The sequence below is a fragment of the Diospyros lotus genome, chromosome 2, assembly GCF_014633365.1.
Source record: "Diospyros lotus cultivar Yz01 chromosome 2, ASM1463336v1, whole genome shotgun sequence".
In the NCBI taxonomy this organism is placed as follows: Eukaryota; Viridiplantae; Streptophyta; class Magnoliopsida; order Ericales; family Ebenaceae; genus Diospyros; species Diospyros lotus.
Genome location: NC_068339.1, coordinates 44,032,606 through 44,045,251, shown reverse-complemented (window position 1 = coordinate 44,045,251; position 12,646 = coordinate 44,032,606). Strand labels below are relative to the sequence as shown.

The following is a 12,646-nucleotide window of genomic DNA, read 5'->3' as shown; positions in this document are numbered from 1 at the left end:
TTACCCACGTACCTGATCACTTCCCTTGTCGAAAAATCCCAAAATTCCTTTATTTTCCTCTTATTTTCTTCTCCTTTTCTTTTTCTTCTTCTTCTTCTTCTTCTTCTTCTTCTTCCCTTCTTCTCCCGCGCACTGCTCTGCGCGCCCTCTTCTTCTTCTTCTTCTCTTTCTTCTTCTTCTTCTTCCTCTTCCTTCCTCTTCCTTCTTCTCCTTCTTCTTCCTTTCTTCCCGCGGCCGCTGCTTCCCTCTTCTTCTTCTTCCTGCAACCAGCGCACCAGTGGCGCGGCCGAGCTCCACCGGCCGCCGCCTCGACCAGCGGCACCACCGGCCAGCCCCGCCTCCAGCTCCGCCTTCCACGACTGTGCGCGCCACCGCTGCTCCGTGCCGCCGCCGCTGCCGATTGCTCCGTGGCCGCGGCTTCTTCAAGCCGCAGCTGCTCTTCGTCGGCCATGGCAGCGGCTGCCATGGCCGATTGGCCTTCTCTCTCTCTCTCTCTCTCTCTCTCTCTCTCTCTCGCGGCTGAGCTCTCCCCCTCACCCGATCTCTCCATCTCTCACTCTCAGCTCACTCCCTCTGTCTCTCCTCTCTGTTTCTTCTTCACTCGGCCAGAAGCTTCAAGAAGCTTCAATTTCTTTTGATGCACAGCACACTAACACACGCGCACAGCCACAAAATTTTAAAACATTAATTTTAGTTAATTAATTAAATTTAATTTCAATAAATTTAGTTTACACTTTTATTATTTTTATTATTTTTTTTTTTTTTGGGATATTACAATTCTCCCCTCCTTAATAGAATTTCGTCCTCGAAATTCGCGTTTAATCTATCTCCTCAAGATACGCTCGCAACGCTCATGATATTACTCAACAACATCTCGAGGACATTTCATATCATCATTTTCCAGTTCTCACAAGTCCAAGTCCACGACATATCCTACTTGACTTAATACAGTAGCACATCTCCCTAATCCATCACTGCAAGTGAACCACGATATGACCACTAATATCTTAACCAGCTTAAAGAACATCATTGATCATATTACTCATAACCACAAGGTTCTCCTATTACCACACCATAACTCAACCGTTCCCCAAAGCTATCTCGACCACATATCAACCTAAAGGCAACTCAAAATTCAGCGATATTCAATCCTAATGATAAACTGACTCGCAGCACCAGGCTCAATGCAGACGCAACTAATTCCGGATACAACCGGTAGTGACAGGAGTGGAGCCACCTCTTTGTATGTCAAGAAGCTAATACTCGATAACGTGACCGGAACCTGCCACATACTTACAATCCATGGGAACATGGAAACGATACGACATACTCAATCAAGGATTCAGCAACAATATCCTTTAGTCTGACTTTTGCCAACTGATTCTTAACCAGATACACATCATTTTCTCGGCAGTACTTTCTCTCATAATTTGCCGCGAATGCTCGGGGTCTCGTTCATAAATACGGGTAGCCGTTTAGTCAGGACTATCAAGGAATAAACACTCTCCACTCAATACATCTCGGAATCTAAAACGTCACCAGATCTCCCCTCCTTATAGGAATCAAGATACCCAATTGCGGTTTATTCAATGACCACCAATCCTAAGTCTTGTCCTTGCTACTGATCTTAACTCCCAATAGCTAATTGGACCGTACCTCTTCTTGACCGTTAATTACGAATCCTGAGCTCCTCGAAGACTCAATAGGCTAGCTAGAACACGAGCTCTAGAACTGGTGTTATCAACTCCGTAGCCTACTCGACTGATAGCACATCACCGTGTCAACAACTGTTCTAATTCCTAAGGCATCTCATAAGTCGCCTCAAAAACGAAAAGCAACTTAAAGATGTGGTTAAGCGTTCATCTGACTGGCATAACAAGTCATCTCATGTTTCTGCCGATGTACCACTTGACCAGCACCCAAAGGAGTCTCATCTCCTCTCTCGGTCAATAATCCGACCCTAGGGCATGTGGTCCGTGATTAGCACCGCGCGTACTCCTAGCAACTACTATCCTTGCAGCAGAACCCAATAGTTACTTAGACCTGTATCCAATTTCGGCCGTGGCCATACACCGGGGTATCTCCCACAACACCAAACGTAGAGGGGTTTTCCTTACTTCTAATTCACATTATCACGGATGCACCACGATAGCCTAAAACACCTGTTACCACCTTTACTTTACCCTATTTGTTACAGAACCTCACAGCCTTAGCTCTTTGTCACGCCAACCGCGACGTCACCTGTACTCCGCTCCACTTGTGAAAACTAAACACCTACACACCATAGCCAGGTCGTGATGCTAAATCTCCAAATAGCATAACCACTGTAAACTCCAAGTTCATAAGTCCATAATAATCCCTCAATAAATTCCCATCATAGATCTCTCTTGGGACTTCGTATTAATGTTCCAATTTATCCTTCTAGATTCGATTAAACTTAGGGTGGATGCCCTAAACCTCCAAGAAAATGCAAACCCCTCAGAACCTCAATTTACCTCCATACCTCATCAAATAACACGTCTCTCGACCAAATATGTACAGACAATTTAACTGTTACACACGAGCTACCGCATTACCCAACCTTCAGTTTCTCATCTCAGTACACCCTATACACATCTCGGTACCTACGGATCTACCATTTACCATCAGACTCCTATAGCACATTTTCCACCATGTGGGACCTTCCCGTACCACCCCTAGCAAAATCCAATCATGGACCTCCATCTCACATTTTACCATGACCTCATCTCTCATGACATTGACGCTAGCCTTAATAGGACGTCGACAACACCTAGCGAGACCAAGGAACTCCAGACCTCTTTAGAAAACACCTCAGAGTTAGCCCGGCAAATCATCTGCCAAGTAAGCTAAGTCCAACAAGTCCCTCCGGTGGTTATGACGACACCCTCACAGTGGCTCAGACTGACTGAGTGTCAGGTAGTGTTCCAATCCTGGGCACACTCTGTATCAATCCCTAGTAAGGCTCCCATCATTCATCACTGCTTTAGTCAGTCGCCTCCACATGTCTTTCATGTGCTCGCGGGCGAACATGACTTGTCTCTCTGACAGTCCCCAAAAAGATCTCGTGGATCATCTCTTGAGACAACTCTTCAAGCCGATACACATAACCCACTAGGTACTCCTCTTCGTCTTGCCCGCCTCCCCATCCAGAAGCAAACTCCTGTTGCCACTGACACCATAAACAATGCAATTCTGGGAAGGCATCCAAATTGGGTAGGGGTACACTGGGATCTAGGCCTTCGGGTTCCATTGGGAAAACTCAAAATCTGTATACATCACCAAACATCAGGCAGCTATATTAAGGCGAAACCACCATCTTACCCAAACACCTAGGGATAGGCACACGTCCTAAAGAAATCTCATTCATGCCACTTCACGGTCCCTTCCTAACATGCATTTATCACCCCTGCACGAGTATAAATTGGGACACGATCTCTGGCTCAAATAAGCAAAACTCAACTTAACGCAGCCTGACCCTATTTAATTAGCCTAAACCTCCCTAACTATACCCGACAACCTTGGTGTACAGGAACTTGTATCAGAAAATTGACTCAAATTACGCTCTGATACCAACATTGTAAGCACCCCCGCCCGGATATCCCAGCCACCCGGACTACCCGAACGGGAGCGCCTACGGGAGGAGAAAAGAATGAGACACCAGACAAAGACCACCCCGGCATGCATACACAAAAATGAGAACAGCGGAAGCAAAGCTCAAGACATGCATGCACTATGGGTACCCCGCTAATACAGCGGTCACAAGATAAATAAATAAACACAAACTCCTGTGCCGACATACACAAGACTCGAGAAAACACCTGGCACAGTACAAAATAATAGAGCAAATTCTACTTAGACATCAGAGTGGATAGGGATTGACGAGACTGCCTGTACACCACACCGACTCTGCCGTTAAAGCTGACTCCCTTGCTATGGCCCACGTCGCCACTACCTGGAATGATGGAAAGCAAGGTGAGTCGAGAGACTCAGCAAGCATAAGGAAAAGAAAGGCTGTAGGCTGAGTATAACCAGAAAACTCTCCCCAAAATAAACCCCCAGGTACACACAAGCCATGAGACACTACAACACAACAGCTCAATAGCATAACAAAATAAAAGCACATACCGGTCCTTGGGGCCCACATAAGACACTTGGCACCCAAGTCCCATACCAACCTGCCGCTGCCCTGAAAGGCAACAAATGTCTCCACAAACCTGCGCGCGCTGTCCCAGGCCGGTACTCCCGTCACCTGTATCCGTCGGTACTCCCGACAACCGAGCCATAGGCTCCCTCGGAACGGTACTCCCGTCCGAGAACTAAATACTACCAGTATCCATGCAATGCACATAAAAATGCAATGGCGTAGTGAGCATCAACGTGATACAAGGCGCCCATACATCCAGGCATCAGGCCATGCTCCGCCCACATAGTAAACCACACGCCATGCATATGCTCGCGGTGGATGCAACCTAACCAAACTAGAATGTTCGTGTCCAAGCATACTCAATAAATGAATATCCCAGCATGCGTCCCGTACCCATGTGCATATCAAATCATGAACAGTAATACAAGATATCTAATCATGCAGTAAATCACATACCGGTAGAGCTAGTCAGCAGTGCCCGGCACCGGTCAACGGCCAGTGACTAGGGGTGTCCACCCGACGGTCCACATCAGGGCCGTACCATAGTCTACCCCAACGTCACCAACAACCGACCCTTGCCCCACTGCTCGATAGCTCTAACCGAACCATAAATAAATTTGAGAAAAACTGTAAATAAATCCAATAAAATCGTAATTAAACCCTCACGTCTAGGAACCTAGTCCCCAAACTGGTTCAGCATCATTCCCGAAAGGAGTGGGGGCGGTACAAACCCCCGTAGGCTCACAACGGATAAAATTATAGAAGCCTCGAATTTAATTTAAATTAGAACAAATGAATAATAATTTAACAAATAAGGTTAGGAGCCGAATTAAAGTAAGGGAGAGAATAAAGTACAGGAAATCACGGGGTCTTCCACGGGAATTAAAGATCAGGAAGAGAGGGTTAAGAGCTTGCCTTTACACGGCCGTTCCTTGCTTTTCTTGCGCACCCGCTGCGAAGTAAAACGTTCGCTGGCAATAAATAAAATCGCAGCTTTAATTAAATAAATCTACCGTGTAATATAAATAATTTAACCGTCTAAAATCCCTCGTAAGCGCACCACAATTAATATCTCAACGAGTCTCATATTTATTTTAAATTAAATCACGCTAATAAAGCCAGCTTAATAAATTAAATTTAAATCAAACGACTCCAAATTCTATAATTAATAAACGAGTCGAAACAGACGAAGGGAGGGTATAAAATACGAGAAATCACAGGGTTTCTCACGGGAATTAAAGAATACGAGGAAAGCATTAGGTACTTGCCTGAAATCAGCTGATTTCGACCTCACTCGAGCTCCCGATGCAAATTAAATCATTTCCTAGCAAATAACACAATCGGGACTCAAATTAATTAATTTTAATCGCGAAAAATTTATAATTAAAATATAACATGCTTCTATTAATTTTTACCCACGTACCTGATCACTTCCCTTGTCGAAAAATCCCAAAATTCCTTTATTTTCCTCTTATTTTCTTCTCCTTTTCTTTTTCTTCTTCTTCTTCTTCTTCTTCTTCTTCTTCCCTTCTTCTCCCGCGCACTGCTCTGCGCGCCCTCTTCTTCTTCTTCTTCTCTTTCTTCTTCTTCTTCTTCTTCTTCTTCTTCCTCTTCCTTCCTCTTCCTTCTTCTCCTTCTTCTTCCTTTCTTCCCGCGGCCGCTGCTTCCCTCTTCTTCTTCTTCCTGCAACCAGCGCACCAGTGGCGCGGCCGAGCTCCACCGGCCGCCGCCTCGACCAGCGGCACCACCGGCCAGCCCCGCCTCCAGCTCCGCCTTCCACGACTGTGCGCGCCACCGCTGCTCCGTGCCGCCGCCGCTGCCGATTGCTCCGTGGCCGCGGCTTCTTCAAGCCGCAGCTGCTCTTCGTCGGCCATGGCAGCGGCTGCCATGGCCGATTGGCCTTCTCTCTCTCTCTCTCTCTCTCTCTCTCTCTCTCTCTCGCGGCTGAGCTCTCCCCCTCACCCGATCTCTCCATCTCTCACTCTCAGCTCACTCCCTCTGTCTCTCCTCTCTGTTTCTTCTTCACTCGGCCAGAAGCTTCAAGAAGCTTCAATTTCTTTTGATGCACAGCACACTAACACACGCGCACAGCCACAAAATTTTAAAACATTAATTTTAGTTAATTAATTAAATTTAATTTCAATAAATTTAGTTTACACTTTTATTATTTTTATTATTTTTTTTTTTTTGGGATATTACAAGTTGCCCAATCTGATTTTCAATATTCTTAATGGCTGCGTCCGTCTGGTCACTTCGTACTTGAAGCTTTAAAAGTGCTTCCTCCCATCCTTCTTTTTCCTCTTATGGCCGCCCTTGTTTTGGTGGATTTTGGATGTTCTGAGTATTACCATAAGAAAAATGAGGATGATTCTTCCAACCCAGATTGTATGTTTGTGATAATGAGTTACTCTGCTGCCTTTGAAAATTTTGCTGATGTTGAAAATTCTGTGCATAAGCAGCTTGCTCCGTGAATGGTGGATTTATGAGCAGCAGACATCCAGGCAATAGATGAGTTGCTCCACAAGTTGCACATATGGGAAGTGATCCTTGCACCATATTAACATTCGAAGTATACTTTAAGGCTTCCATCTGCTTTGATAGTGCATCAATCTTGGCTAACATCAATGTGTTAAGATCCACCTCATGCACTCATGCTACTCTTTTATGTGAGTTTCTATCTGGCCACATCACCAATTGCTCACTCATTGTCTCGAAAAGGTCATGAAGCTCCCCGGCTGATTTGTTTCGGATTGATCTTCCTATTGTAGAATCAACTGCAGAGCGGCTGTGAGGAGTAAGTCCAGCATAGAAAATGTGATTTTGAGCTGGTAGTGGAAAACCATGACTAGGACACTTCCTCAATAGCTCCTTGAACCTCTCCCATGCTTCATGAAAATTTTCAGACTCAGCTTGCTGAAAAGTTGAAATCTCATGCTTAAGTTTGGTAATCTTGGCCGGTGGGAAGTATTTGAGTGTGAACTTCTGTACCAAATCTGTCCATGTAGTAATACTACCCGGTGGTAATGAGTCTAACCACTCTCGAGCCCTATCCTTCAGAGTGTGAGGGAAAAGGCGCATCTTGAGTGCCTCTTCATTAATTCCTTGATACTTGAAATTTTCACAATATTCCAGAAACCGAGACAAGTGATAGTGTGGATTTTCCTCGCTCATTCCATAAAATGGTATGTTGTTGGCAAAGAGATTGATCACATCTGGCCTCAACTGAAAGTTCTCATGCCCGTAGGAAGGATAAATTATACTTGACCGATTCTCAATTAGAGGGGGCATCATGAAATCTCCCATCAGAATGTCTCTTTCATTAACTTCAACAGGCTGTGCCATTGAAACAAGTTGGTTTACGTTGTCACCCATGTTACTCAGTTGTTCTTCCCTCCTTGCTCTTGTTCACGACGCCTTTGATGGAACGTTCTTTCTATCTCAGGATCAAACTCACAAATATCCGAACGTTCTGAACGGCTCATGCACTATCTCAATCCCTGCACACACACACAAATTGAAATAGCTTAGCCCAGAAAATAATGAAAACAAAATATAACAGTTAAAGCTAATATCAATCAAAGAAATAATCAAAAGAGTTAGTCCCCGGCAACGGCGCCAAAAACTTGTCCGGCTAATTCTATCCCGCAAGTGGACGGATCGTGACAAGTAATACAGTGATGAATAGAGTGTCGTACCCACGAGGACTAACTTTTGACGTTTACTCTAATTGATCTAACCTTAACCTAACACACACATTAACAAAGAATTCAATTGTAATAAAAACTAATTTATGAATAAAAGATGCAAACAAAATAATTGCTTTGATTTAAAACTCACAAAACTAAGGCACTAGGGTTTGTGAATCCACCGTCGACCTCTATGATTCAATTATTCATTACTCGGGTGTTGCTATTCCTTATCTTAGGTTGAAAATCGATAATCCAATTACAACCAAAAGCCTCTCTCGATGGTCATTTAGTTCTATGTATATATATGAGATTAACTATCTCTAGTTAACCTTCGAACATATAAACATGCATTCAATCACGGAGATCATCACATAATGATTTCATAGGGCATAACGGTATCTCTACCTATTATCGGACCTTACGTTGTTTGCTACCATATCTAATCTGTATTAAATCTCTCGAAAGCAATACAAATCACAAATAAGTTTCAATGGTGATCAAGCATCAAAACAACATTATAAACATAACAAACAATCAATCCGAATAGATAAGAAAATAGCAAACCAAATAACTTTAAATCAAACCATTAGAAGTCGAGGTTTCATCATTCACCCTAGCTATAAACACTTAACTATGCATGCTCTCAATCAAAAGAAAAAGAAAAGAGTTGGAATCCATAGCAAAGAATTGAAAAAGAAAAGAAAAATACAACCTAATAATAAAGTCTTCAATCTTCTGCCCACTTCTCTTCTCTCCCCAAAAAGACTCCCAAATCTTCCAAGAATAAGTCTTTATATAGTCCTCTTTAGGTTATCAAAGTCCTGCACCTTAAAGGAGTCTATTTCTCTTTTATTTGGATTGAAACGGGCTTAAAACGGCCTTTTCCCAAAGCTTTGAACCCTACCGCGGTATGCTTGTTGCTGCAGACCCGTGAGCTCCAGAAACTAATTCCTAAAGCGGTCCTACAGAGGTATGCATTCCGCTGTAGGACCGTGAGCTCCAGAAAGCAATTCCTAAAGCGGTCCTACAGCGGTATGCATTCCGCTGTAGGACCGTGAGCTCCAGAAACTAAACCTTATAGCGGTCCTACAGCGGTATGCATTCCGCTGTAAGACCGCTAGCCTTCTTCTTTAACCTCTTGCTTTATCATTTTCAACTTCTTGCTCTCGATACTCTTTTGATTTCTTTTAATTTGATACCCGACCATGCCTCCAAGCTTTATTTCACTTCCATAATGCACCAAAATAACTCTTTTTGCTCCATGTCCGCTTTAACACATGCTCCACATCTACATAACCATATATAGAACCAAATCAAGTAGAAATCATGCTCATTGAATGTATAAATGCTAAGTTTATAGACCAAAATAAGTGTATAAAAGACACTTATCAAATATCATAACTTCATTTTCAACCTCAAATACCTTGTGCTTCCTATGCTTATCAGCTCATTCACCTTATGCAACTTTTGCTTGACATCCTCTTGAACCGCTTGAATTTACTCAACTAAGTCACTAGCTGTAACATTGAAACCTAGTTCCTTTGACAACTTTACCAAATCCAATGCATGATTAGGAACTTTCATGTATACAATAGAAAATGGTGATCTTTCGGTTGAGCTATGCACGATGTTGTAGGCAAATTTCGCTCGAGCTATGATTAGGTTCCATTGTCTTGGCTTGTCTTTGCAAACACTGCGAATCAAATTTCTCAATGTACGATTCACCACATCTGTCTGTCTATCAGTCTGGGGATGCACTGTGTTGTTGAAATTCAAAGATAAATCGAACATCTTCCACAAGATAATCCAGAAGTGACTCAAGAACTTTGCATCATGATTTGAAGTAATAGTTTTAGGGACTCCATGTAATTTAACAATTTCCCTGAAAAACAGTTTGGTTGTATCTACTACATCTGTCGTCTTCTTGCATGGAAGAAAGTGCGTCGTCTTGGAAAATCTATCAACCACTACAAAAATAGAATCCATACCTTGTTGGGTTTGCAGTAGACCCAACACGAAATCCATAGATAAATATTGCCAAATAGCATTGGAAATAGGCAATGACATGTAGAGACTGACGTTAGAAGATTGCCTTTTAACTGTTTGACATATATAACACCTAGTCACAATAATAGAAATATCTCTCATTGCTCTTGGCCAATAATACCTTCCCATAACAACTTCAATAGTCTTGTACTCATTGCCAAGATGCCTTGCTAAGCCACCACCATGCAAATTCCAAATAATTTTCTCACAAAGGGATGTGCAAGGGATGCACAATTGATTTCCTTTCATAAAAAACCCATCATGCACGTGGAAATCTCCTGACAATTGTTGAGACATGTATTGTTCCCACACATGTTTGAAATCATCATCTGTTGCATATAATTCTTTCAACCACTCAAACCCAACAATCTCAACACTAAGGGTCTTGATCAAATCTACACGCCTACTCAAAGCGTTCGCCACTCAATTATGCTGTCCTGGCTTATACACAATTTTATATGAAAATTTATCAACAAAAGCAAACTATCTAGCATGCATATCACTCCTTAGCTACCTTTGGCTACTCAAGTACTTAAGAGTTTGGTGATCCATGTAAATAACAAACTATTTGGCAATCAAGTAATGTTCTCATGTTTTAAGAGCCCTTACCACTTCATAAAATCCCTTATCATAAGTAGACCACTTTCTTCTGCCTTCTCACAACTTCTCACTGAAAAATACAATTGGTCTCTTCTCTGGGGACAACACAACACCTATACCCACTCCACTCGCATCAGACTCAATCTCAAACAATTTTTCAAAGCTTGGCAAAGCTAAGACAAGAGTGATACATAACTGCTCTTTTATCAAGGTGAAACTCAGCTTTTATTCTTTACCCCATTGGAACTCTTCCCCTTCTTGCACTTAGTAATTGAAGTCATAATACTACTAAAGTGTTTGATAAACCGCCTAAAGAAAGTTACTAACCTATGGAAACTCCTCGCATCACTAACATTTTTAGGGGTTGACCACTCTCTGATAGCTTGCATTTTTTCCTCATCTACCTTTATGCCCTCTTTACTTACAACAAAGCTTAAGAACAACAAGCTCTCACTCATAAAAGTACACTTCTTCAAATTAACATAAAGTTTGTTTTCCCTCAACACCTCCTAAATATGCCCCACATGTTCATCAATAGACTTATTGTATATCAAAATATCATCAAAATCCACCATAACGAATTTACCAATAAAATAACGTAGTACCTGATTCATTTGTCTCATGAAAGTGTTCAGTGCATTGGTTAGTCCAAATGGCATGACTAACCACTCAAACAACCCATCTCTCATCTTGAAAGTTGTCTTCTACTTATCTCAAATAACCACTTTTAAGATCAATTTTGATAAAAATCACAACCCTATCAAGTTGATCAAGCATGTCGTCGAGCCTAGGAATTGGAAACTTGTACCCAATAATAATCTTGCTGATGGCTCTATTGTCAACACACATCCTCCAACTCCTATCTTTCTTTGGTGTCAATAATACTGGCACTGCACATGGACTCATGCTAGTTTGAATGTGTCATTTTCTCAACAATTCCTCTACATGTTCACGCAAAATCTCATTCTCCCTATGACTCATCCTATAGTGTGGTAGGTTAGGCAAGTTAGCACTAGGAATCTAGTCAATGCGGTGTTGAATATCCCTCATAAGAGGTAGCTCATTAGTTAACTCCTCAGGTACCACATCATGAAATTCTTCTAACAATCCTTGCACCTCCATTGGAATTTGATTCATTTTCAGTGGCTCACTCACACTCTCTCCCTTGATAACCAACAAGTGAACCTTTTTGGTATCCCTACACTCCATGTGCTTATGTGTAATAGTAAGAAAATTTTACCCCTTCACTTTAGAAGCTTTGGTTTGGTTCTTTTCCACTATAGGTAACAAAGTATAATGCACACTCTCTTTTTCAAGCTGATATGTGTTCTTCTTACCCAAGTGCTTAGCATCCACATCAAATTGCCAAGACCTCCCAAATTAAATATGACAAACATCCATATCAATAATATCACAATAGATTTCGTCAGAGTATTTACCAATAGAGAAAGACACCCTGCAACGTTCATCCACACATATTGTAAGGTCCCATATTTGAAACGAATAATATATATAACATGTTCTGTTATTTCATTAACGTTAGAATAGTCATATTTAAAGATTTAGAAGATAGATTGCCAACCTTGGTAAGCCAAATCGATGTAGGGAAATACCCAGTATATAAACACCCAAAAAGAAAGACATATCTATGGCAAGTGATTTAAAGTAGGATTTTTGACACTGAAAGAAACCAAATCGGAGACATTTTTCAGTACAGTTGAGTTTCGGGATGAAAAAATTGAATTATCGTAGGAGATATATGGGAAGTCAACGGAAGCCTGAAGGGGCTTTGGTTTTATGTGAAGAACAACCCTTTAAATGGTTTCAGGGAAAAACAAAAGGATTTGTGATTAAATATAAATTCGAGGATTTAAGTTAATTATTTTGGGGTAAAGTGTAATTTTTCATAGTCAATGGGCTAAGGATAATTTTCAAAAAATCTAAAGACTTGAAGGCAAAGGGCCAAAAGTGATAGGGGTGAAAGAGAAAGGACCAAATTGCAATTTGGGCATGAAAACATGCCAGAAAATTGGGAAAGCCGGTCGGCTGCCGGCCATTGGCGTCCCATCGCCGATTTGGGGAGTAGGCTGGCCATCATGACCCTAGGAGTAGGTCCAGCGACCTGGGGTGACCTGATTGGTCGAAA

At 42.0% G+C, this 12,646-nt stretch overlaps 1 non-coding gene across 1 annotated transcript; it reads left to right on the top strand.

Annotated features, from left to right (window-relative positions):
* Nucleotides 1-7,001: 7,001 nt before the first annotated feature.
* On the top strand, nt 7,002-7,108 carry LOC127796103 (small nucleolar RNA R71). The gene has a single exon (XR_008021934.1). It is a non-coding gene; the product is annotated as a small nucleolar RNA R71 (small nucleolar RNA).
* Nucleotides 7,109-12,646: the final 5,538 nt, after the last annotated feature.